The 24,401-nt window shown below is 48.5% G+C and overlaps 1 protein-coding gene across 4 annotated transcripts in view; it reads left to right on the top strand.

Moving 5' to 3' along the window:
* Positions 1–24,401, top strand: part of LOC138824355 (pyruvate carboxylase, mitochondrial) — a 113,199-nt gene that overhangs the window by 67,594 nt on the left and 21,204 nt on the right. The window contains exon 1 of one of the 4 annotated variants that reach the window (XM_070018193.1): positions 19,295–19,384. The exons of the other annotated variants lie outside the window; for them this stretch is intronic. The gene's annotated coding sequence lies outside the window, so the exon portion shown is untranslated. Of the gene's footprint in view, positions 1–19,294; positions 19,385–24,401 lie in introns of those variants that run through there. 4 annotated transcript variants of the gene reach the window in all.

The following is a 24,401-nucleotide window of genomic DNA, read 5'->3' as shown; positions in this document are numbered from 1 at the left end:
TTCCCTCTTCACAGCTTCACAAATAGAAGATTTCTTTCTTGCCAAAGATCCTAGCAGTCTCAGCAGAGGATTGTTTTCTTTCCCTATTAAGTCAGGACTTTTACCTTTCCACTTAAAGTACTGCTTGGCCTCATCTCCACATATCTGAGATGGCTTCACTACTCTCGGGGCCATTGTTAAATAAAACCAGGGTTACCTGAACACAAGCACTTTGCTACCAGGACAGTCAGTTTGATAATCAGCTGCCTTAGTGACTAAGAGGTGGACAGGTGGATTTGCTTGACAAAGTGGTCATTTGTGTCTGTGAGGGAATCTAGTAGATACTCAGAATGGTACACAATTTAAAAGTTCAGAATTGCTTTTAGACCAGTTTCCCACAGGTAAGTGAAACAATAGATATCCCAACCACAGAAAAAGGGGAGGGAAACCACTGTATCTCTCACCCCCCAACCCTCCACCCCTGCAAGAGCTCCAGAATGAATATATACTGTACTCAAAAACATTCCCTATGACCCAGCGGGAAGCCGGCCAGAAAGAGGATGCATGAGGTCAAGTTGGGGAACCAGAGTTAGCTTTCCTAGGAAGTGGGTAATAACATGGAGCCTTCCAGAGTGGGAAGATATGCTTTTCATATTATTAATTCACTTTTTGAACAATTAAGTACCTTGTTCAAAAGACAGCACCCCCTCTGGGGCTGGGAAGTGGCTCAGCGGTAGTGTTCTTGCCTTGCATGCATGAGGCCCTGGGTTCAATCCCTCAGCACCACATAAACAGAAAAAGCCGGAAGTGGCCTGTGGCTAAGTGGTAGAGAGCTAGCCTTGAGCTGAAGAGCTAGGGACAGCACCCAGGCCCAGGCCCTGAGTTCAGATCCCAAGTCTGACAAAATAAAAAAAACAACAACAACAAAAAAGACACTACCTCCTGAAAGTCTCTCTCTTAGAAACTTTTTTTTGTGTACTCATATTTGAACTCAGGGACTTGTGCTTGCGAGGCAGGTACTCTGCTGCTGTTCTAGAATGAGGCCTAAAGGTATTTGAACAATAAAGGTATTGTTCAAGAACCATTCTACATGTGTGGGCACTGTCTGTATTGTGTTCTACAGGGACCAGAAGGCTTGTTGCTCAGGTGTGGGGTAAAAGCATGGGAACCCATGGTAGCATGGTCCCTGCTGCTTTCTGATCTTAGCTTTAGCCAGAGGCCATGCGCTTGAGGTCTCATTAGTAAGGATGATGACCCAAACCAGGTGCTGGTGGTTCATCCTATAATCATAGCTACTCAGGAGGAAACCTATGGTTCAGAGCCACTCCAGGGAGAAAACTTTGAAAGATTCCATCTCCAATTAACTGGAGGTGTGATTCAAGTGGTAGAGCACCAGTTGCCAGCAAGCAAGTGGGCCCAAGTGTGTGAGACCCTAAGTTCAAGCCCCAGTACCAGCATAAACATAAAATGTCTTAAAATAAGCATGCCTTAGCTGGCGGTTTACATTTATAATCCATAAACTGTAAACCAGTGGCTTACTTTATAATCCTAGCTACTCAAGAAGGCTATGATCTGAGGATTAAAGTGTGAAGCCAGCCTAGATAGAAAAACCCAAGCCAGAAATGGAGCTGTGATTCAAATGGTAGAGTGCCAGCTGCCAGTGGGAAAAGCTGAGCATGAGTTCAAGCTCCAGTACCAACACCCAAACAAAAATGCAATGATGGCTCAGTTTCCCTGAAGAGAGGCATGCCCCTGAAGTGGGAGCCAGCGCCCTTGACCCTCTGCGAGCTGCTGTTAGCCTGTCTAGCTCCCCTTGGGGTTCCTTGGCCTTTTTCCTGGCAGAGTTCCCGTCTGCTGCCCCAATTCCTGCTCCCTGTTCATGTGGAGTCTGTCTACACCTTTCTGGAAAGAATGTTTAGTCCTTGCTCTTTTTATTTAGTCTTAAGATAGAGTCTTGTTCTGTAACCTGGGCTGGCCTCAAACTCATCCTCCTCCTGTCTCTGTCTCCCAAGTGCTGAGATTAAAGGAGTGCACCTTTTTGCCTGACTCACTCTTTGTCTTTATTTTGCCTTCATACACAATCAATAGCTTAGCTGGATAGGGAATTTCAGGTTGGAAATTTTTTTTTCTTTGACAAGCTTGAAAAATTGCTTTGTACTTTTCTAGTTTCTCAAACTGCTGAGAAATCTAAAACATTTCTGATTTCTGGCTCTTCCTGACTTCCCCCTCACCTCCATCCCTTCTGATATTGTAGAATGTGAAAGTTTACAATGTACTCTGTTTTGTGAGGCTTTGGAGCTGAGAGGAGTCCTTCCATCCTTCCTGGGACTGTCTGTGTGGAATGATCTGAGGGAGCAGAGGACCATTTGGGAGCAGAGGAGGCAGCTAGGCTGGACTTAGAGGATACAGGAGGCTGAAGAGGATGGGAAAGCTGGCTTAACTGCTCCATGGGGCACGGCCTCAAACTATCAGTAGAACATCTTGTGTATTGGCAGCTGAGCCCTGGTGATTGTTAGAAGGCTTTTACAATAGTTCAAGTAGACAGAATAGGAAAATTCAGGATGATTTCATGGAAATGGAGGGCAGAGAGTCTGTATGACTTAAGAGATGAAACAAACAGGATTTCTTGAGTAGATGATGGGTGAAGAGCTGAAGACGACCCCAGAACCTGGTTCCTGGGAAGAAGGTGGTAAGGAAGGCAGGAGGAGACCTTTGGCCTGTGTGTGTGTGTGTGTGTGTGTGTGTGTGTGTGTGTGTGTGTGTGTGTGTGTGTGTGTGTGTGTGTGTGTGTGTGTGTGTGTGTGTGTGTGTGTGTGTGTGTGTGTGTGTGTGTGTGTGTGTGTGTGTGTGTGTGTGTGTGTGTGTGTCTGTTGTTTGGGTGGGAGTGTGGAGGAGGGGAGAGAGGGAAGGGATAAGTTCTGCCATACAATAGATATTGGGCATGCACATCAAAAAGCTATGGTTCTTAAAATCCTGTGTTGGTTGAGAGAGAGGAGGGAGACGTGAGGAGGGTATAAACAAGGAATTCAGTCCCTTAGAAGGTGGAAGAATAATTTTCAAGTTGTTAAGAGAGATTATCAAAGGCAATTTTATTTTGTGATGCTCATAGGTTAATTAGTGCTGCCACTGGCTTCTAAGGTATCTTAAAAACATCCACAGAGCGCCTGTTTGCTTAGTTCTTCCTCATGTTTTGACAGAATCCAACCGTCTCTGCGCTGAGCCCTTAAAAAAGAGAAAGGAGCTCCTTTGTTTGGGAGCTGTAGCAAAAGGAAAAGTAGAGAAGGGGCTCTCTTCACCAGCCTCCAACTTCCTGTCTGTGGCATCTTCACACCATTGTCAGCTCTGGGTCTTGGGGAGGTGAGGAAAGAGTCCTGATTGTAAGGTTTGGCAATTTAAGGCTCTCTCTTGATGCCCTGAGCATGGAGCTAGAAAGATATCTACATAGTAAGGTGGGTCAGCAGGAGGGAGCTGGACAGAAGCAGGTGGCTTTTTCTACTGGTCAGACCAGCCAGGTGTTTTTCTTAAAGATTCTGGTGCAGTTTGACCTGATTATTTCAAGCTCTTGGAGACACTGTGGTGACAGGTAGCTTGCCGTTGCTTGTGGGTCTGGATTGGGCTGCTTGGTTCCTTTGGCTGTGCTTCCTGGGGGAGTCCAAGAGAAATGTGGCAGCCCTTCTAGGCTTGCTGGGTCAGTGCACTGGAGGAGGATGCTGGCCAGATATTCAACAATTGGGTATTTTGAAAACTAAAAGTGGACACCAGCCTGTCACCATGTACTAACATCAACTCAAAATGGAAACCTGAAACTCTGAAACTACTGCAGGATAGAATAGGAGACACACTTGAACTTATAGGCACAGGCAGGAACTTCATGAACAGAGTCCCAGGGTCACAACAAATTGGACAGAGACTTGACAAATGGGACTACCTTAAAATAAAAAGTTTCTGCACAGCAAAAGACATAGCAGCCAAACTAAAAATACAGCCAACTAATTGGAAAAAATGTTTACCAACAATATAGCAGACAAGGGCCTAATATTCATTATACGCAGGGAACTCAAGAAACTAATCCCTCCCAGATCTAACAAACCAATGGGCAAGGGAGCTAAAGAGAGACTTGTCAGAAGAAGAGATAAAAATGGCAAAGAAACACATAAGGAAATGTTCTTCATCCCAAGCTATAAAGGAAATGCAAATAAAAACAACCCTGAGATACCACCTTACCCCAGTCAGAATGGCCCACATTCTAAATTCAAACAATGACAAATGCTGTCGGGGATGCAGAGAAAGAGGAACCCTATTGCATTGCTGGTGGGAGTGTAAACTGATACGACCACTTTGGAAAGCAGTCTGGAGGGTCCTCAGAAAGCTAAATGTAGACCTATGACCCAGTCATACCACTCCTAGGCATCTACCCTGAGCAACAGGAACCAGGATACACATGCACCTCCATGTTCATTACAGCACTGTTCACAATAGCCCAGATATGGAAACAACCCAGATGCCCCACTACAGATGAATGGATCCAAAAATTGTGGAACCTATATACAATGGAATATTATGTAGCCATTAGAAAAAACAAAATAATGGCATTCACAGGGAAATGGATGGAACTAAAAAAAATTTTGAGCAAGGTAAGCCAAGAACAGAGAGACAAATGGCACATGGTTGCCTGATATGTGGATGTTAAATCCAAAATGCAAGGAGATGAGACAAAGTAAACAGGACTCAAGAAACAAAGGACTTCCACTCAATTTGTCATATCATTTCTAAATGACTCCATGTTCTTGACCACATATGTATGTATGTGTGTGTGTGCATGTATGTGTGTGTGTGTGTACATCTGAGGGATGCTAGGAAGAGGACACAGAATCAGAGGGAAATGGGAAAATATACAACAGAAGGGCCCATCAGCTGTACTCAACATGGATGAAAACGAACTAAGTAATTGGAGGGAGGGAATGAGAGGGAAAGAGGGAACAGCTTATACTAAGCAAAAGGAAAGCAGTGTACATACATATCACCCGATGTAGAAGATATAGTTGTATTGTCAAAGCCCATGGAATTCACAAACTTTATAGACCATGATAATGACAATTTGCCTCATGAAGGTTAAAATGTGTTTGTGACTTTAAGTATCACTATCTCATAATGCTGTGAAATTTATGGAATCACTTAATCTCAATAAAAAATTATTTAAAAAAAAACAAGTGTTTTAAAATTGGAACCAACCCCCAAAATCTTTTATCTCTGAGGGAGGAGGCGTTCCATGCAATTGAAGCCTGAGCTTTTAGGTGAGTCTGGAGCCTCCTCCCTCTATTTACCCCATCTCTTATCCCCTGCCTTCTTCAACCTTCCTCTTCTTCCTAATACCCAGTAAATATCCCACATGTAGGGCATTCCATAGACACCACATATGTAATAAAGTTTGAATTCACAGCTAAAGTACATAAAGATTTCTTGTATCCCAGAAAGAAATAAAGACAACTAGGTCAGCAGAAAAATGGGCAAGTAATAGGAACAGGCAATTCACCAAAGAGAATAGCTAAAAACAATACATAATCATGAGTAAATATTCAACTTCAGTAATAATCAGGGAACTGAAACTTAAGACAAATTGAATATCACTTGATACCTACAAGATTAACAAAGATCATGGGCTGGGAAGGTGGCTCAATGGTAGAGTGCTTGCCTTGCATGCATGAGGCCCTGGGTTTGATTCCTCAGCACCACATAGCAGAAAAGAAAAAAGTTGGAAGTGGTGCTATGGCTCAAGTGGTAGCTGCTAGCCTTGAGCTGAAGAGCTGAGGGACAGCGCCTAGGCCCAGAGTTCAGGCCCCACGACCGGACACCCGCCCCCCCCCAAAAAAAAAGATTAACAAAGATCAAACTCTGGCAGGTAAGAGTTGATAATGGCATAGGGAAATAGGAATCCTGTTGTATTTTGGTGACTCTACACATATTTATGATTAGTTTGGAGAAATAATTGGTGGCACTGACATTAACAATATATCTGTTGACAGGTAGTGGTGGTTCACACCTGTCATCCTAGCTACTTAGGAAGCTGAGATTTGAAGATGAAGGTTCAAAGCCAGCCTGGGCAGGAAAGTCCATGAGAGACTCTTATCTCCAGTTAACCACCAGAAAACTGGAAGTAGTGCTGTGGCTCAAAGTGGTAGAGTATTAGCCTTGAACTAAAAACCTCAGGGACAGCAGTCAGGCCCCAAGGTCCAGCCCCAAGACTGACCAAAATAAGTGTGTCTGCTCATTGATAGAGCATTTCTAATTGTAGGTCCTTGAGAGATTCTTGTACATCTTTTGTATGGGGTTATTGACTTTTAACATTTTGAACTCAATTTTTTAATGACTGTTTTCAGTCATACTCAAAAGTGGCACAAGTACTATTGTGGACTCCATGTACTTGTTACTCATCTTTGATAACTGTAATTTTTGCCAGTATGGTTGTTCATAGCTTAAAAACAGGAAAAAATAAAAGGAAACAGACAAGAGTTGGTGGCTCATGCTTGTAATCCTAGCTACTCAAGAGGCTGAGATCTGAGGATCATAGTTCTAAGCCAGCCTGGGCAGACAAACCTCAAGAAATTCTGATCTCTCATTAACTAGGAAAAAGCAGGAAGTAAAGGAGTGACTCAAGTAGTAGAGACTCAGCCATGAGCATAAAAGCCAGATGTGTGCACAGGTTCTGAATTCAAGCCCCAGTACTGGCATCAAAACAAAAACAAAAACCCTGTCTGTTGGCACTGTCTAGGTCCATGTGGGTTGCTAGAACACAACACTGTAAACTGAGGTGTTGCTAAGCAATAGGAATTTGTTCTTACCTTTCTAGGGGATGAGAAGTCTAAAATCAAAGTGGTGACAAGGGCTCACTTCTTTGGTCACAGATCATAGTGCCCTCCCAGGGCGGAGGGGCCTGAGGGAGCTCTCAGGAATCTCTTTTGAAGGCCATTCCTCCTGGTCAGGAAGGCTGTGTCCTCATGACTGTACCATCTCCTAAAGGCCCCACCTCTAACACCATAACTTTGGCTGGTAGGATGGCTACAAATGACTGGGAGGAATGCAGAACAGACCTATTCCATCAGTGGCAGTCCCTTATCTGGGCATGAATAAGCTATACTATATATAATACAATGTGTATCCTTTAAAATTATTTCAAGTGAAAAAAGGGATGAGAGGGTGTTGCTTAGTGGTAGAGTACAAGCCTAGCATGCCTGAAGCCCTGGGTTTCAGCCTCAGCACTGCAGTGTTTTTGTTTTCGTCAGCTGTGGGGCTTGAACTCTGGGCCTGGGTGCTGTCCCTGAGCTCTTCAGCTCAAGGCTAGCACTCTACCACTTGAGCCATAGCACCACTTCCAGTTTTCTGGTTGTTAGTTGGAGATAAGAGTCTCACAGACTTTACTGCCCAAGCTTTTATACCTCGATCCTCAGATCTCAGCTCCCTGAGGAGGTAGGATTACAGGTGTGAGCCACTGGCACCCAGCAAAATGTATTTTTAAGGAACAAAATATTTAAAAACAAAATAAAATAACAAATCTAGGCTAGGTGCAAGTGGCTCATGCCTATAATTCTAGCTACCTGGAAGGCTGAGATCTAGAGGATCCCAGTTCAAAGCCAGCCCAGGCAAAAACGTCTAATAGACTCCATCTCCAATTGACTGACAAAAAGTCTAGATTGGCGGCATAGTAGAGTTTCACAGCAGTGACCAAGCAAACAAGCTGAGAGCCCAAGACCCTGAGTTCAAGCCACAGTACTGGCAATCAATTAATCAATCAATAAAATCTATGTGTACCAAGGTGGGTAGATGTCTAATATTGTATTTAAAAAGCAAGGTTAAAATCTGGCTTCATAGGGCTGAGGGAGTAGCTCAAATGGTAGAGCATGAAGCGCTGCGTTCCGTACCACATTGTGTATATGTATGCATGTAAATGTCACCGTGACGTTCCCCCTTGTACAAAAAAATATAAGCTGATTTAAAAATCTAAAAGAAAATTTAATATTCTTGAAAAATAAAACACAAGTCCTTGGTTACAGGTACACACGTGGTTAATCAGTGTGAAATCAAGGAAGGAGAGCTTGTCAGCTACTCACCCCTGGGGAGAGAAGGTGGAGTAGCTGGAGTAAGATTAGAAGGAACCACAGGATACTGGCAACTGTTTGTAGAGCATGCTTCCTTCCCCTTTTGGTAAATTAAACTTTATTTATTTATTTATTTTGGTAACTTGAGGGTTTGAGTTCAGGACCTTGCATTTTCTAGGCAGGTGTACTATTACTTGAGTCACACATTCATCCCTTTTTAGCCTTATTTTTCAAGTAAGGTTTTCTGTTTTTACCAGGAGCTGGCCTTAGACCAAGATCTTCCTGCTTATACCTCCACGTATCTGGGATGACAAGCGTGAATCTCTGTGTCCCACCATACATGACCTTTTTCTGCTCAGGAAAGATATCTCAGGATACTGAGGTCTTAGTCTAAACATTAACTTTATAAGCAAAGAGCCTTTGTCTGTATGATTACGGCTCTTGACATGAAAAGTTTATTCAGGATTATTCAGATAGACCCTAAATGCCTTCACCAACGTCCCCAGATGACAGAGATTTACACTGAGAAGATGATGTGGAGGCAGAGGCAGGCCTTGAAGTGATGTGGCTACAAGCCAAGGAGTCCCAGCTACCACAGGAAGCTGGAAAGCAAGGAGCGGGTTCTCCCCGGGGCCTCCAGAGGGAGTGCAGCCCTGCCCACGCCTACATTTCAGTGTTTTAGAACAGATGTTGAATTTCTTGCCTCTAAAATGGAAAGAAGATATATTTCTGATGTTTTAAATCACTCGGTTGGTGGTAATTTGTGACCATGGCCATAGGAAACTAGGATATAAAGTGTATGAAGTTCTTCCTTCTGTTGCCAGGTCAAGTTGGGCTTCTAGAACCTTTTCAGTGCTTGCAGTGGGAAGTGGGCTCCTCTCCTCCCTCTGCCTTTCTGTTCTGTCTTTCTGGGGGTTTCCAGGTAGCTGGATTTGGGGTTCACTGACCTTAGTCTCTTGTTTTCTTGCCGTTTTTCTTATTTACCTTTTTTTTTTCTGGATGTTGTCCTGAATTGTCTTGTAATTCTTCTATTTATTATGCTTAAAAATTTCTGTCACTCTATTTTTAATTTCCTGGAGTGCTTTTTTCTTGTTGCCTTTTTAAAATAACTGCCGCCTCTTACTTAATGGATGCCATAGCTTTTCTTGTTTCTCTGAAGAGATTATAGTTCCGTTTTGATTAAGTGTCTTCTTTCTGTATTCGTTTTCAGAGTTCCCTTTAAGACAACAATGTGTTTTTCTGATCTTTTGGCTTCTGTCCGGCTGGCCCTTACATTGAAGAGTGGGACATTTTGCCTGGGAAGACTGGGCTTGCAGAGTTTGCAGGCAATGGACCACTGTGTTAGGGGAGGTAGGCTTTTTCTTAGGAAGCAAAATCAGCACTAAAAAACTACTGCTCTGTATTGGTTATCTGTTTTGTCTGCTTTGTTAGTCAGCTTTCTGTTACTATAGCAAACACCTGAGATAATGAACTTATAAAGAGAAGAGGGGCAAACAGCTTCAGAAGTTTCAGTTCTACCCTCCCCTCCCTGTGAGGCTTCCACACAGATTTCAAAGAAAGGCCCAAGAGGGCCGGCCATGTGTGGTATATTGAAATACCTGAAGACAGCCCCTGAGAGGAGATGCATAAAGCTTTAAACTTAAGGCTGGGCTCTAATGGAGACCCTGTTGGGGGTGCCAGGGATGTCCAATGTCTGCTGAGGAAGGCTGCAGGCAGTAAGTCTTCTCAGCCAGAGAAAGAAGCCATGTGGGCTGAAAACAGCAAGGCCACAGTGTAGGGCCTGTGGAAGCCCATTGGCGATCCCACCACGATACCACATACCCTACGTGCTAGACTTGGATCTACAGGCTTTCATGTTTGCCTGGCTCGGTTTCAGTTCTGCTTTGGTCTGATCCTTCTTTGCTATCCACCCAATGCTCCCATTTAAAATAGGAATGTTTACTCTGGGCCATTATATCTTGGAAGTATGGAATTTGATTTTCATTTTACAGAGGTTTGTGGCTAAATGTTTGCCTTCAGACTCATAAAGGACTTTGCATGGAACCCTAGGGGTACGGAGGTAGTCTAAATGCATTTTGTATTATGAGATGGGCATGAGCCTCTTAGGGGTAGGGGTGGAATAGTATGGTTTAGATATGAACTACCCCCCCCCCCAAGCTCTCCATGTGGTGGCACTATTTGGGAAGGTTCTGGAAAGGTTAGGAGATGAGACCTAGCTGCAGGAGGAAGGCCACTGGGGGTTGGTTCTTAGGATTCTTTTGTCCTTGGACTTCTCCTGCTTCTTTCTGCTTCCTGTCCACAACTGGGTGAAGAAGTTCCTCCATTACGCGGTTTCACTGTCACAATGGTGGAGCCAAGCAACCCTAGACCATGAGCAACCTGTGAAACCTTAAGTTCCAATCATTCCTTTCCTCCTATCAGACATTTGTTCTTAGTGACAAAATAGAAATCCTTTCACACAAGGGTCTTATGCGGGGGTGGGGAGGGGCAACCAAGTTCCAAACTCTAGTTGTTTCCTGGAGAGCAGTCTCTGGCAGTCTTCTGGCTCATCCCCTGAGGATGAGTCCCTGGTCACTTGTGGAGCTGAGGAGCGGCCATCTCCATCCACAGACCTGCCCTCACTGCCTGGGCGCAGCCTGGTGGCTGTGTCTGCAGCCTCTCACTGCAGGGTCCAAGCCTGCTGTCTTTTGTAAGTGCTGTTCCACAGTGATCTGATAACCTGGCCATGCACCCTGAAACCTCCTGGCAGTGTGCCTTAGGCACGCGACCCAGCCTGTCCTGCCAGAGTGTCTATCTGTAGCTCTGGACCTGGGAGCATCTGGTGACTGTGTCACAGGTGTTATGGTGAGGAGTGGTGAACCACACACCTAAATCCAGGGCCATTGGTGCTGGCCGTCTCCATCCGTCCACGTGGATAGGAGAATCCCCTGGCTGCATGATGGAGTGGGGGGCACGGGGGCTGTCCACTCCCTCACAGTTAAATCTGGCTATTTTGCAGCTCTGCCTCTCTCACTTTCTGAGGTATCAGCTACAGAGTTCTGGACTTTTCGGGTGCCTGTGGCTCCAATTCACTTCCTAGGGGAGCTTCCTCCTGTGTCCTTTACCCTTTCGGTTGGGTCTACATGCCACTTGTCACTGTTTTCTGGACCTCTGTCATCCACCACTGCCAGGGTTCTCACTTTGTCCTTGTGGCATGTACTCTTTAAAAAAGAAATTTCTTGCTGATGTTTTAGTGGGATTTCAGAAGGGAATAGAAATGAACCATTGTGTTTGACCTACTACATTTCATTAGATCTAGTTAGTGTTTTATTTTAAAACAGTACCCTCCAGCTCACCTTGCTTTTCTCTTTCCTACACTTCCTCAAAGTTCTTGTCCAGACTTGGGTAGCTTGAACAAAACTTCCCTCATCTTTCAGCTTACTCCTGTCCTTGCCTTCCCCTCCCCAATCCCTAGGACTATTGCTTCAGCCACCAGGGAGACCTCTGGGGCTGAATCTATCAGAGCTCTGCAGCCTTGCTGTTCTTCATCCCCCAGCCTTAGAGCCCTAAGCTCTCAAGGTAGCACTCTGGCCCAGGCCCAATGCTGTATCTTCTCTCTCTCGTGGATTTTGCCACATCATCTCTTTGAGGACAGCTCCATGATCTCTAGCTCCAGCTCAGAGCTCTCCCTGGGTGGGAGGTTCACGTGTAGCTGCCCAAGTGTCCTCCGTGGCTGGAAGTTGTCATTTATCTCCAGTTCTTGGGGGACCCTGTTGAGCCGATGGTTTCTACTTCCATCCACTTCTGTGGTCTTTGATTTTTGTATTACCTTTGTTCACTTGAAAGGGGGAACCCAGAATTGCCCTTCTACACTGCATCTTTGCCCTTTCATCTAATGGGTGAAGTTGATTTTGCCTTCTAAGTGTCCTGTTTGTCTGTCTCTCTCTTTTTCTCTAGTGCTAGTGTTTAACAAGTCCTTATCTTTCCAGGCAAATACTCTACCAATTGAACCACACACCCAGCCCTTTTTGCTTTAGTTATATTCTTATTTCTTTTTATGTGTGTGTGCCAGTCCTAGGCTTGAACTCAGGGCCTAGGTGCTATCCCTGAGCCTTTTTTGCTTAAAGCTAGCACTCTACCACTTGAGCCATAGCTCCACCTTCAGCTTTTTGCTGGTTAATTGGAGATAAGAGTCTCATGGACTTTTTGCTCAGGCTGGCTGGCTTCAAACCGAGATCCTCCGATCTCTGCTTCCTTAGTTGCTATAATTACAGGTATGAGCCACTGGTGCCTTTCTTCCTCTTCTTCTTCTTCTTCTTCTTCTTCTTCTTCTTCTTCTTCTTCTTCTTCTTCTTCTTCTTCTTCCTCTTCCTCTTCCTCTTCCTCTTCCTCTTCCTCTTCCTCTTCTTCTTCTTCTTCTTCTTCTTCTTCTTCTTCTTCTTCTTCTTCTTCTTCTTCTTCTTCTTCTTCTTCTTCTTCTTCCTTCTTCTTCTTCTTCTTCTCTTCCTCTTCTTCTTCTTCCTATTATTATTATTACATAGGGTCTCATGCTTTTTGCTTAAGCCTACCTCTGTTTGCCATATAGTTGAACTTTCAGGCATGAGCCACTATGCAGTCTCCTAAGTATTTCTTGCTCAGTCCCTCCTTCATTCCCTTGTGTCCACCTTGGCTGAGGTCCTTATTACCTCTAATTGGCATTAGAATATCTTCCTGATTTGTCTCCCACCTCTGGTCTTTGCTGTCCTGTCCAGCTTCCTCATAACTTCTGGAGTAGTCCCTGTTAATTGCAAATCTCTTTTCTTCCTGATTTCTCCATAGCATTCCCTGACATTGAAGGTGCAGCCTACGCTCCTTGCTGGTATGTGAGCTCTCTACCAGGAGCCCAGGTATCTGCCCGTGGGCTCCACTCTAGCTCCTTTAATCCTTGCCTCACTGGTACACTCACCAGGCCTTTTGCTCTTGCCACCCCCACCCCTGGGCCTCCTCCTCCCCTCCTCTGAGCCTCCTTTCTTTGAGCATCCTTCTTCTTCCTCCTCCTTTAAGATTGGTCCCTGGCGTCCCTGCTTCAGGAGGCCTTCCTGCTGGCTCAGCCTAGCTCTTGGAGCAGCCGTGCATGCCAGCTTGTCACTGTTCACTTCTCCTTTCTGCAGCCTCCCACTCAGCCTTTCCTGGCTGAGCACAGACCTAAATAGCTGCAGGCTCAGAAACCACCACTGTGGCCTGCAGCCTGCTGAACAGATGAGAAACAGGGATGGCTGTATCAGCCCCGGGTTTTAGGCTCCATGTATGTGTGAGTGTCTGTAAGGAATCCAGCTGCGTTGGATTCATGGACTGCTGGCACAGGACCAATACCAGGTGGCTTGAAACAACTGAGATTTTTGCCTCACAGATCTGGAGACTAATCAGGGCATCTGAGGGCCATACCCAGGGAGAGGGACCCAGAAGGTCCCTCTTCCAGCTCTTCTTGTGTTTGCTACCAACCCTTGGTTTCCCAGGTTTGTAGATGATCATTCCAGTCACACAGTCATTGTCACTCTGTATCTTCAGATCATCTCAGTATATATCTATGACCATGTCCAAACTTCTTCCGAGGACACTGTACATATTAGATTAGCCTGATGATTCCCCTTGGGTCCCTTGGTAAAGACCTCATTTCCTAATATGTCACGTGGCTTTTTGTGTGTGTGTGGCGGGGGGGGGGGGGGTGGTGGTCATGGGGCTTGAACTCGGCCTGGGCACTATCCCTCAGCTCTTCAGCTCTAGGCTAGCGCTCTACCATTTGAGCCACAGCGCCACTTCCGGTTTTCTGGTGCTTTATTGGAGATGAGAGTCTCACGGACTTTCCTGCCTGGGCTGGCTTTGAACTGCAATCCTCAGATCTCAGCTTCCTGAGTAGCTAGGATTACAGGCGTGAGCCACAGGTACCCAGCATCACATGGCTTTTTGAAGCCATAAAGCGGGTAATAACTGCTTGTTCTGGGCTCACCAGACCTCAAAGTCACCAGGATGCATGAGAGTCCCAGTCTAATCCAGCCAGCGTTCATTGCCTATAATGAGGGGAGTGGAGGAAGTGAGTGGGGAGCAGGCCCATGGGACTGGCCAGCCAGGGCAGAGCAGTTAGGAGGAGGTCAGGAAGCTTCCTAGACTGCCTGAACACACTGTGGTAGGCGGTGTCTGTGGCTCTGCAAAGGAAGAATTCTAAATTCAAGTTTAGAGCTCAAGCCTATCACCTCACTCAGCTCTGAAATAGCTTTCATGGTTTCAATCCTCAGGCGCTGTCTTGAGTGTGTTCTGACCATTTTACCTGACCATCACAGCCTGGTAGCTGCTCTGCTGCTGTAACCAAGTACCTGAGAAGACACATGAAGGGATTGATTTTGAATTATCGTTTCAGTCCATAGCCACGTAGGCTCATGGTGAGGAAGTACATCATGGCAGGAAGTGATGGAGGAACAAGCGAGCAGGAAGGATCTGGAGATAATGTTCCCTTCACAGGCATGCCTTCAATGACCACCTTCTCCTACCATGCCCCATTCCTAGTTCATACCTCCCAATAATGCCATCAAATTATGAGCCAATCCGTAGATAAGCTCAGAGCCCTTATCCCTCACAGTCAGTTGATCATGAGCAATGCCTGTCTGTCTGTGGACATTGGAGACCCGGCCTGCGGCACGTGAGCCTTCAGGGAACATCTTACATGCAAACCACTACAGTGACTTACAAATACCACACTAGGAAGTCCGAAGTCCGCGTTTCAACATGTGGATTTGGGGAGAGACAAACATTCAGTTTGTGGACACTGCCCTTTTGCCCATCCTTGTGTCCTGTCAGCAGCACTTTGGGCCCTCGTCTATGTGGAGGGGAGACTCGGGTGTCTGTTAGTTTATACGTGCAGCTCCTGGGAGGCTTATTAATAATGACTTATTTTTGCTTAAGCGTGAGTTTCTGCGTGAGTCCTCACAGCCACACACTGGTCTGCAGATTCACTGTGTGGCCTGACCCGTTCATCCATTCATCCATTCCCGTTATTTATATTACTTTGCTGTCAGATGCTAGGCTGAGTGTTGGCAAAACAGTAGGAGCAAACCTGCGAAGCCCCCTGTGTCCGAAGTGCTCATGGTGTCTGGTAAGAGGGAAACAGTGTGCACTCCTGCCAAGGACACAGACGCCAGCTTGGGAGCCCCCAACGCAGGACATTGGCAGAGCTGTTTGAAGATGGCTGCCCCAGTGTGGTTAATGGAGCCAACTGGGTTGTTGGGCATCCAGGGAGGTGTTTCTAAACTGAGTCCTGAAGTATGTGGAGAAATCAGGGCAAGGGACTTTCCCCTGGGAGCTTTTTTCCAGAGGTTGGGTGCCACTGAGAGAAATGCTGCCCTAACTTGTTTCTCCTGCCAAGCCTGGGGGGTGGGGGTGGGGGGAGGCTTGGGCCCAGCCTGGGCAGGGGCTATGGGTCAGGTCAGCAATGGCAGCTCCCTGCACCAGAGGGCAGTGTTGGTCCTGAGATAGTCACTGCCACCATAGAGGCTGGGACAGAGCAGCCACCTAGCATTGCCCTGGCCTCTCCCTGCCAATTCCCTCTAGGCCTTTGGCACCCCTCTCTTCCTCCCTACTCCGGGTCTCCCCCACTTGTCAAAACAGAAATTGTGAGTCCCAGGGGGCACCAACAACTCAGGCCACCCTTGCCCCTATCTGTAGCCCTTGAGTGAAGGGACCATGTGCTGGCTGATGCCCGGCAGCCCTGGCTGCATCTCTGCTGCTGAGGCCAAGAGACCAGGCAGCTGGAGCCCCAGCTGGCGCCTTCATGCTGGGGCTCTCTGCTTTGGTATTTTCTCTTCTGGCTCCTGTATCTGTCACCTGCATTGTACCTTGTGCCTTCCCCACCGTTCTCACTACCCAGAAATCTCAGCCTCAGTCTGTCCTCTCCTGGGCGCTTTGATAAGCGGCTGTTGCAACCTGAAAGCAGGCGCGTCCTCCTTTCATCCGTCCCTGCTGGCTGCCAGCCCCGGGGGCCCCCAGTGGACACGTTTAGGACAACGCAGAGCAGCCTGGGGAAAGCAGCCCCATCCATCAGAGCCACTGCCACCGGGGCAGAGTCCTCTGCCAACACTCTTTCTGGTTCACCCACATTTGCTGGCAGGGGTCCAGGCTCCCTGGGAGAGCAGAGCAGGCCAGGTGCAGGTGGTAGAGGCTGATAGAAAGGAGACAGGACCTTGCTGGGTAATTTGGAGATTCCTGGGGCCTGTTTCTGAGCCCTGCCTCCTCCTCGTCATTGGCTACTCCCTGGCGCATCTCTGAGGTAGCAGAGGTGCTTAGGTCTGCTGGCCTCTCTTACAGAGCCAGGGGCGGGCCCTTGCCCTCCTATGAGCGACCTTCACCTTCAGCTGTCCTCTGAAGCTTCAGAAGATGCCATGTAAAGACAGAGATCTTTAGGACCTGAGCAATGCAGACCCTAGAAGGAATACCACAGGCCTATCACTTGGCCACAGCAGCCATTAGGGGAGCCCTGCCCCGACACCCAGCCAGATTGCTCCATTGGAAGCAGGTTCTTCTCCCCACAGTGGCCATATTGTCTGGACCCAAACTGGCCTGGCACAAAAATGTGCACTGCTACTCGGCGCAAGGGGTAACCTAGGAGCTAGTTTAAGTTTGAAGTAGCACTGTTACCACAACATGGATGGTTTGGGGGGCAATTGGCTTATCTGGGACACATGACTTCGGCATTACTGGCCAGCTCCCAGGAGGGCAGCACAGAACGCCTGCTACAGGGATTTTTGTTTTGTTTTAACATCAGAAGTACTTCTCTAGTTCTGATATTCCTGGCGTCCAGGTACTTGTCTCACACACATAGAACTTAGCCATCTTCTGCAGGGAAGCTATCAACGCTGGGCTGCCCCTTGGCTGGTGATCTTGAGTGTGTTACTTAATCACACAGCGCCTGGTTCCAGATGTGTACAAGGGAACGACGGGTTGGCGAGGTTTACATGTGGGCTATCCCCTGAATATAGCAGTGAACCCCTTAAAGAGTAGAGGTCTCTCTGGGTTCACTGTTCAGCATTGGTTCCCCACCAGCTGGGGCAGAGCTGAGCCTGTGGGCAGAGCCCAGCGACTGCTGTGCCCTGTAGCACACGTGGTGGCACAGCAGGCTGGGGCGATGACGTCAAGACCTTTGTCCTGCCGCATCTCACAGTGTGTGGGCACTGTCCCAACGCCATGATTTCTACTCCCATCTGGAAGGGAGACGGCGGAGTTCATGGATCCAGTGTCAGGGGGAAAACTGAAACCAGAAGAGAGGAGGAAGCTCTGTGAGCTGTCCTGGGAGGCGGCAGCGGCGAGGCCCATGTGCCAGACGCTCCTGCTTACGATGGCTCGTCCTGGCGTGCAGGGAGTTATTTACCTGTCCCAGGGTGACAGCCATCGCTGTCTGGTTTCCCTGTGTCTCATGCACAACCGGAGGCTAAGAATGGGGTCTGTCAGTCGGCATTTGCAGAAAATAGCCAACAGACCTCGCTAGGCTCTCAGCACTCTGGAGAGAGGAAAGCGGGGTGAAGGCTTTGGGGAAGTGGCAATGGCTCTTCTCATGTCATTTCTCCATGCTGTGGTCAGAAAAGGAGTTTTGCTTGTCACCATATCACCATAGCATGCAAGGTAGCATGGTATCCCCGAGCCTACTGCTGGGGCCTAGCCTTCCTGGGGAGGAGAGCCCTTGCCTCTGGTTACAGCCTCCCTTCTGGAAGGACTGGAGCTCAACACAGGGAGCAGCAAGGTTTCAGGACCAGCGGACACAATTGAGTTCCAGGGCTCAACAGGTGAAGCCCTCGGAAGCTTTAAGGCATATTCTCAGCCAAACTGTCAATCATCATGACTTCCTGATAACCATCTACCACCAACACCCCCAAGGCCGAGCACAGGGAGGGCCAAGCGGAATGCTGGCCCCCGCCCCACACCTGTTGTGTGCCTTGTGTGATGTGGAGGCATCTGGAACAGTTCTGGCCTGAGGGCCATATCTGTGACCACCTTCTAAGAAGGTGAGGAAAGAGGCTGGACACACCAGGATGCTAGAGGTTGGCCTTGGACAAGCTGGGGACAGGGCTCCCCTTGAATGCCACAGGTTCCAAGGAGGCCTCAGGGGGCCTGGAGCCTTGTCGTCAACCCTCTCCCACCTAAACATGCTTCTCTCCTGGGGTCTCCCTGGGGGGGGGGCTCTAACCTGTGGTGTTTCCTATCTACCACCAGTGTCTGCAAAGGCCTCTCCTTCAGCTTCCAGGGATGGGTGAGGTTTTGAAACAGCAGGATCTGCCTATTCAGCTCCTACCTCCCAACCATTGGAGACCCCCCAGATGAGCTGCTCCACCAGCACCTGCTTCTAGACCAGGCTGTATACAGCTTTCCTACGGAAGGGTTTCTCCAACTGAACTCGATTTTGGAAAGGCCTTGGCTTTGAGTCTAGGAAGGCAGTGAGATTCAACAAAGGAAAAGCCAGGTTAAGCCATTTGCTAAAAAAAGGTGCAGATGTTCTCCACATAAGATAGTGTTTTTCTTTATCTTTGTGTCTGCAAGGCCTAGTTCTGTTTTCCTGCTCCTGTGCTGAGCCAGACACCTTCAGCAGGGCTGCTGGGGCAGGGACAGGGCTCCTCCTGATCAGGACAGTCGCCTTTGAATCCCACAAGCCCAGCAATGGCTCCATGACCAGGGACGGGGGTACCATACTGCCTTGCTTGCTGCTGCTGCTACTACCGACAACAAAACTGCTTTTCTGCCTGCAGAGAGGGAGCTGGGATTACTAGACACTTGGAGCTGCATGGGGATAGGGAAGAGACAGGGTGGTGGCAAAGCCAGGGGGAGAGTGAATACACGCTGGCCAATCCCATCACACACACACAGTATTCCCTCCTGAACGGCCTCCTTGGCCTGCTCTACCTGCAAGCTGACATTTGTGTGCCTTTGACTTCAAATGGCAGTATGTCCTAAATTCATCACCGAAGCCAGCTTGCAGCCTCAGGCTACCTTCCTAGAGTCTTGCCCATGCCTGAGGTTCCAAGGGGGGCAGGTTCTAGGCTCTGGCTTACCTCCACCCTGCAGACCCCCCGCTTCCCTCCCAGGTAGCCAGCGGCCCATCACATCCTCCGGAGGTATTGTCCCTTCCCTTGATTTCAGCCTTGGCTACCGCCCAGGCCTCCAGCAGTTGGTGCCGGAGACCTTTGTATTCTGGGGCCAGTGACCTCTGAGCAGTGGCCTGTGGTGGGTTCTCTGCCACGTCCTCTTGTGTGCTGGGAGCCAGGAGAGGGTGACTACTCCAAGTCAGCGCCACTGTCCACGCCTGCTCCAGCCCTGAGGTAGGTCTGTGCATGTGGAAGGAGGGCTCAGTGCCTGGGTCTGGTGCTGGCTCTGAGTGGGTCCTACCCTACAAACTGCCCCGCATGTGGAGCCCGGCAGGCTCCGTGCCACCAGTGCACAGCAGAAGGCTGGGGCGGAGGGCGTGGGGGACCCCCGAGGACTTTGTGGGGGTGCAGCGAGGCAGCTGGAGTGCTGGTGAGGGGCGTGCAGGGCTGTGGGGAGGCTGGAGGAGTCCTTCTCCATCTCTGCATTCATCTGGGAGGAGGAAGGGGCAGGGAAAACGAGACGGAGGCTGGCACTCCTGACCCGGTCATATGCACTGCCTCGGTCGATTCCCAGAGTGACCTGTCTAGCTTGGGTGGTGGTACCTTAGCTTTGAGACGGGCATGAGCTCAGGCGTGCCACGTCGTGGAGCTGGCAGAAGGAGAGCTGGGCTCAGCACAGAACAGCCAGCTGTGGGCTTGTGTCCTGCCCCTGCCTGTGGGCTTCTCTGTGCTCTGACTTCATCTGAAGGGCCGTCACTTTCCTGACGAGAAACATCTGCCAGGCCAGCTCCCGGCCAGCGCCTGCACCTGGGAGCGCACGTCTCAAATCCAGGCCTGCTTTGGTGGTGCTCTGCAGGAACACAGGGAGGGAGGAGGGGCGTCCTACACCCCCACAGCCCTCAGCCCTGGTCCCTAGTGAAGTGTGACTGCCAGCCCGGGAGAGGCTTGGTGTTGGGGAGCCAGCTTAGCCTTCCGTGGCTCCTCAGGCGACACCACTACCATCGCGCTCATGGCATCCTCTTCCCTTATCTGGGGATGGAAGAGGACAGCGGGTGTGCGAGAGAGGACAACAAAAATGCCCAAATGCCTACACGCACAAACCCACCTGGTGGGGAAAGACAGACAGACTGGAAATGGCTTGAGCGTTCTCTGGTGGGGGTGGGGGTGGGGGTGTGAGGGCCTTGGTGTCCGTGGGCTGTCCACAGGGGCGAGGCCGCTCACCTGCTGCTGGGACAGACTGTGGGTACAGCACTTCTGATGTCCTGGGCAAGAGCTGCGCCTCATTGTTTCATGTTCCTCGCCTTCAGGTCTGGTGAGGGGAAGCTTCCAACGTTGACCATTTTTGTTGGGTTTGTTGCAAATAGGGCTCACTCTTGACTTCAAGAATGAGCCGGGCACCAGTGGCTCACACCTGTAATCCTAGCTACTCAGGAGGCTGAGATCTGAGGATCATGGTTCAAAGGCAGCTCCAGCAGGAAAGCCCATGAAACTCTTATCTCCAATAAACCGCTCAGAAAACCGGAAGTGGTGCTGTGGCTCAAGTGGTAGAGCGCTAGCCTTGAACTGAAGAGCTGAGGGACAGTGCCCAGGCCCAGAGGACCTCAGGACCGACCAAAAATAAATAAATAATGAGCTCATCCAGTACAGCCCCCGTAGCCCTCACCAGAGTGCCCTGGGAGCCCAGGCCAGCTCTGCCAAAAGCAGAGCTCAGGATCAGGAGGTTGTGCAGATCTATGAATGGGAGATGACAGATGCCCATATCTGCATTCGCCACCCTGAGCAGCCATCAGGGCCACTGTCACCTTCCTCCCTGAGTCCCAGCCCCTAGTTGGGCCACTCCTGCGAAGGGGTGTTGGGCCATGTGGCCCCAAAGCCTAGTCTAGAATCGGCCACAGGTTTGAGTTGCCCTTGTGATTTTGAAGTGATTCCAATCCTGACATAAAGTTGCAAAATCTACCCCTTTTGGAACTCCCCAAGCACTAGTAACGAAGCAAGTACTTCATTATTCTCAGATTTTCTCCAGAACATTTGCATGTAAATTGCAGTTGTGATGCTTCCAAGCCCCCAAATACTTCAGCATTTTCTCCCAAGAATGAGGATGCACAGTCCAGTGAGCAAGATCAGAAATAAACATGGATATAGCACTGTTTAATCTCCAGATCTTATTTGAACTTTGTCAGTCGTCCCTCAGTGCCCCTGGCTGCAAGTCCATGGTCCGGTCCAGCTCACTCGTGCATTTTGTTGTTGTCTCTTCGGCTTCCTTTCATCAGAAATCATTTCCAAGTCTCTGTCTCTCATGACCTTTGACATGTTTGAGGAGTGCAAGCCGGCTTTTCAGTGGGGTTTCCCTTAGTTTGGGTTTGTTGAGGCAGGAACCCACAGGAAGACTCCTTGGCAGCTCTCTCAGGAGGGGTACCACGTCAGTTTGGTGCTGGTGATGTGAACTGTTCTCTCTTGGTCCATGAAGTGTCTTCCTGGTTTTTCCATGCCCTCTTCACAGTGGTCTCCTATCTACAGTTTCACTTTCCTCAGTTTTAATTACTTATGGCCAGTTTCTGTTCAAAATTATAAGACAGAAAATTCCAGAATTAGAACTGGTGGCTCCTGCCCATAATCCTAGCTACTGGGGAGGCCGAGATCTGAGCCTCAAGGTTCAAAGCCAACCTGGGCAGAAAAGTCTTGAGAGACTTTTATCTCTAATTAACCAGCATAAAATTGGAAGTGGAGGTGTGGCTCAAATGGTAGAGTGCCAATCAGGAGCACAAAGGCTGTGTGAGAGGCCAGGCGCCGGGGGCTCATGTCTGTAATCCTAGCTACTCAGGAGGCTGAGATCTGAGGATCGCGGTTCAAAGCCAGCCAGGGCAGGAAAGTCTGTGAGACTCTAATCTCCAATAAACCACCAGAAAACTGCAAGTGGCACTGTGGCTCAAGTGGTAGAGTGTTAGCCTTGAGCGGAATAGCTGAGGGACAGCGCCCAGTCCCAGAGTTCAAGTCCCACAACAACAACAACAACAACACAAAGCTGTGTGAGAGCTTGGGGCCTGGCGTTCAAGCCCAAATATGAGTACCCACCTTACCCCACACCTCCCCACCAAAAAAGATGCGCTTTCTTTTCCTTTATTTTCTTCCTCTTTCCATTTTGTAGGCCATCATATGACACAGGGCTTCTGTAATGTTTGTTTCATTTACTGAGTTTGTTTTTATACTTCTAAAACTGAAATGGCTGCGTCAAGCATTTTAAAATTTTACCAGAAGTGAGTCACGTGGTTAGATAAAAGCCAGGGCACAAGGTAGAGGCTGCCATGGAATAGAGAGGCTGGACAGACCTCTCTGGTCTGAGCGACTGTTTTCATACTAGACTGGGCCTGGCTATTCTTCATTTATAAAATGAGGATGTAAATTGCCTCATTTAAATTTTTAAATTGTATAATGCACCTGACAGGAAATTTACCATCTTATGCTCTCTCTCCTCTCTCCCTCCCCTCTTTCTCTCTTCTCTCTTCTCTCTCCTGTCTCCCGTCCCTCTTCCCCCCCACCCCATGCCAGTACTGGGACTTGAACTCAGGGCTTCGGTTCGCTCCCTTACCTTTCTTGCTCAAAGCTGACTTTCCACCACTTGAGCCTCAGCTCTGCTTCTGGCTTTTTGGTGGTTAATTGGAGATAAGAATTTTACAGACTTTCCTGCCTGGCTGGCTTCAAACTGTGATCTTCAGATCTCAGCCTCCGGATTAGCGAGGACTATAGGTGTGAAGCCACCAGCTCTTGGTCCATCTTACTATTTTTTTGTGTGACAGTTATGGGGCTTGAACTCTGGGCCTGGGTGCTGTCCCTGCGCTCTTCAGCTCAAGGTGAGCGTTCTACCGCTTGAGCCACAGTGCCACTTCCGGTTTTCTAGTGGTTTATTGGAAATAAGAGTTTCATGGATGTTCCTGCCCGGGCTGGCTTTGAACCGCGATCCTCAGGTCTCAGCCTCCTGAGTAGCTAGGATGACAGGCAAGAGCCACCGGTGCCCGGCCATCTTACTATTTTTAAGTGCATAGTTCAATGGCATTTTGTACCTCCACATTGTTGTACAGCCATCGCCACTGTCTGTCTACAGAACTCTTTCATCTTGTGAAACTGAAACTCCATCCCCATTAAATACTAATCCCCCAGTCCCTGTCCCCAGCCCTGCCCCCCACCACTCTTTCATGAGTTTGACCACTCTAGGGGCCTCCTTTAAGTGGAATCTTACAGCATTTGTTTTTCTGGGTACAGCCTGTTGCACTTGCCATCAGTCAATGTCATTAATCATTAATTTAGTATCCGTCATAGAAAGAAGGATACCTATGGCTACACGAAAAAACCTACATGGTACAGCAGAGGCTTCCTCCTGGGAGAGCAGGCTGGTGAGGATCAGCACTTGGGATGGTCTAGATTGTCACCTGGCCTGCCAGCAGGACCTGAGGTGGAGTGCAGGCTGGGTGTTGGCCCAGGAGATTGTCCTGCTGGGGCCTGGGCTGTGTGCCCGGGCCAACACTGAGGAAAGACTCTCCTTCCCCCTCCAGCACTGGGGTTTGAATTCAAAAGCTTGAATCAGGCTTGTATTCAGGCTTGCTAGGAAATGTGCTAACTACCACCTGAGCCATGCTCCTAATCATTGCTTTAGTTATTTTTTACTTCTTTTCCCCTCTCTCTCTCTCTCTCTCTCTCTCTCTCTCTCTCTCTCTCTCTCTCTCTCTCTCTCTCTCTCTCTCTCTCTCCCCCCCCTTCTCTCTCTCACTTTTTTTTTCAGTTGCTAGGGTTTGAACTCAGGGTCTCATACTTGTTCAGCTTGCTCAGATGGTATTCTATCACTTGAGCCATGCTTCCAGCCTGTGCTTTAGTTGTTTTCAGCTAGGTTCTCCCATTTTGCCTGGGTCCTGCTACTTAGGTCTCCAGAGCTGCATAGCTGGGGTCACAGGTGTGCACCACCAGTCCTGGTTTATTTATTGAGAATGCTTCTCACTTTTTACTTGGACTGGTTTAGAACTGTGATCCTCCTGATCTCTGACTCTGGAGAGCCACTTGCCCTCTTTTTCTCTTCTTAAGACTTCTTTCCTGTCTGTTTCCATGCTATCTTTATTTCCTCTGCTGCTTCATCTTGTCGGCTGTCTCTTGGTGCCCTCTATGCATCTCTTATGAGCTTGTAGTGCCATGTGTTAACCACTGCAGTATGAACTAGAACGTGAGGGTGAGTGGGAATTTGAATTTGCTTCTTCTGTAGAGCTTG

The sequence above is a fragment of the Dipodomys merriami genome, unplaced genomic scaffold (genome assembly GCF_024711535.1).
Source record: "Dipodomys merriami isolate MVZ:Mamm:240054 unplaced genomic scaffold, mDipMer1.0.p SCAF_128, whole genome shotgun sequence".
In the NCBI taxonomy this organism is placed as follows: Eukaryota; Metazoa; Chordata; class Mammalia; order Rodentia; family Heteromyidae; genus Dipodomys; species Dipodomys merriami.
This window is presented reverse-complemented; position numbering and strand designations above follow the sequence as displayed.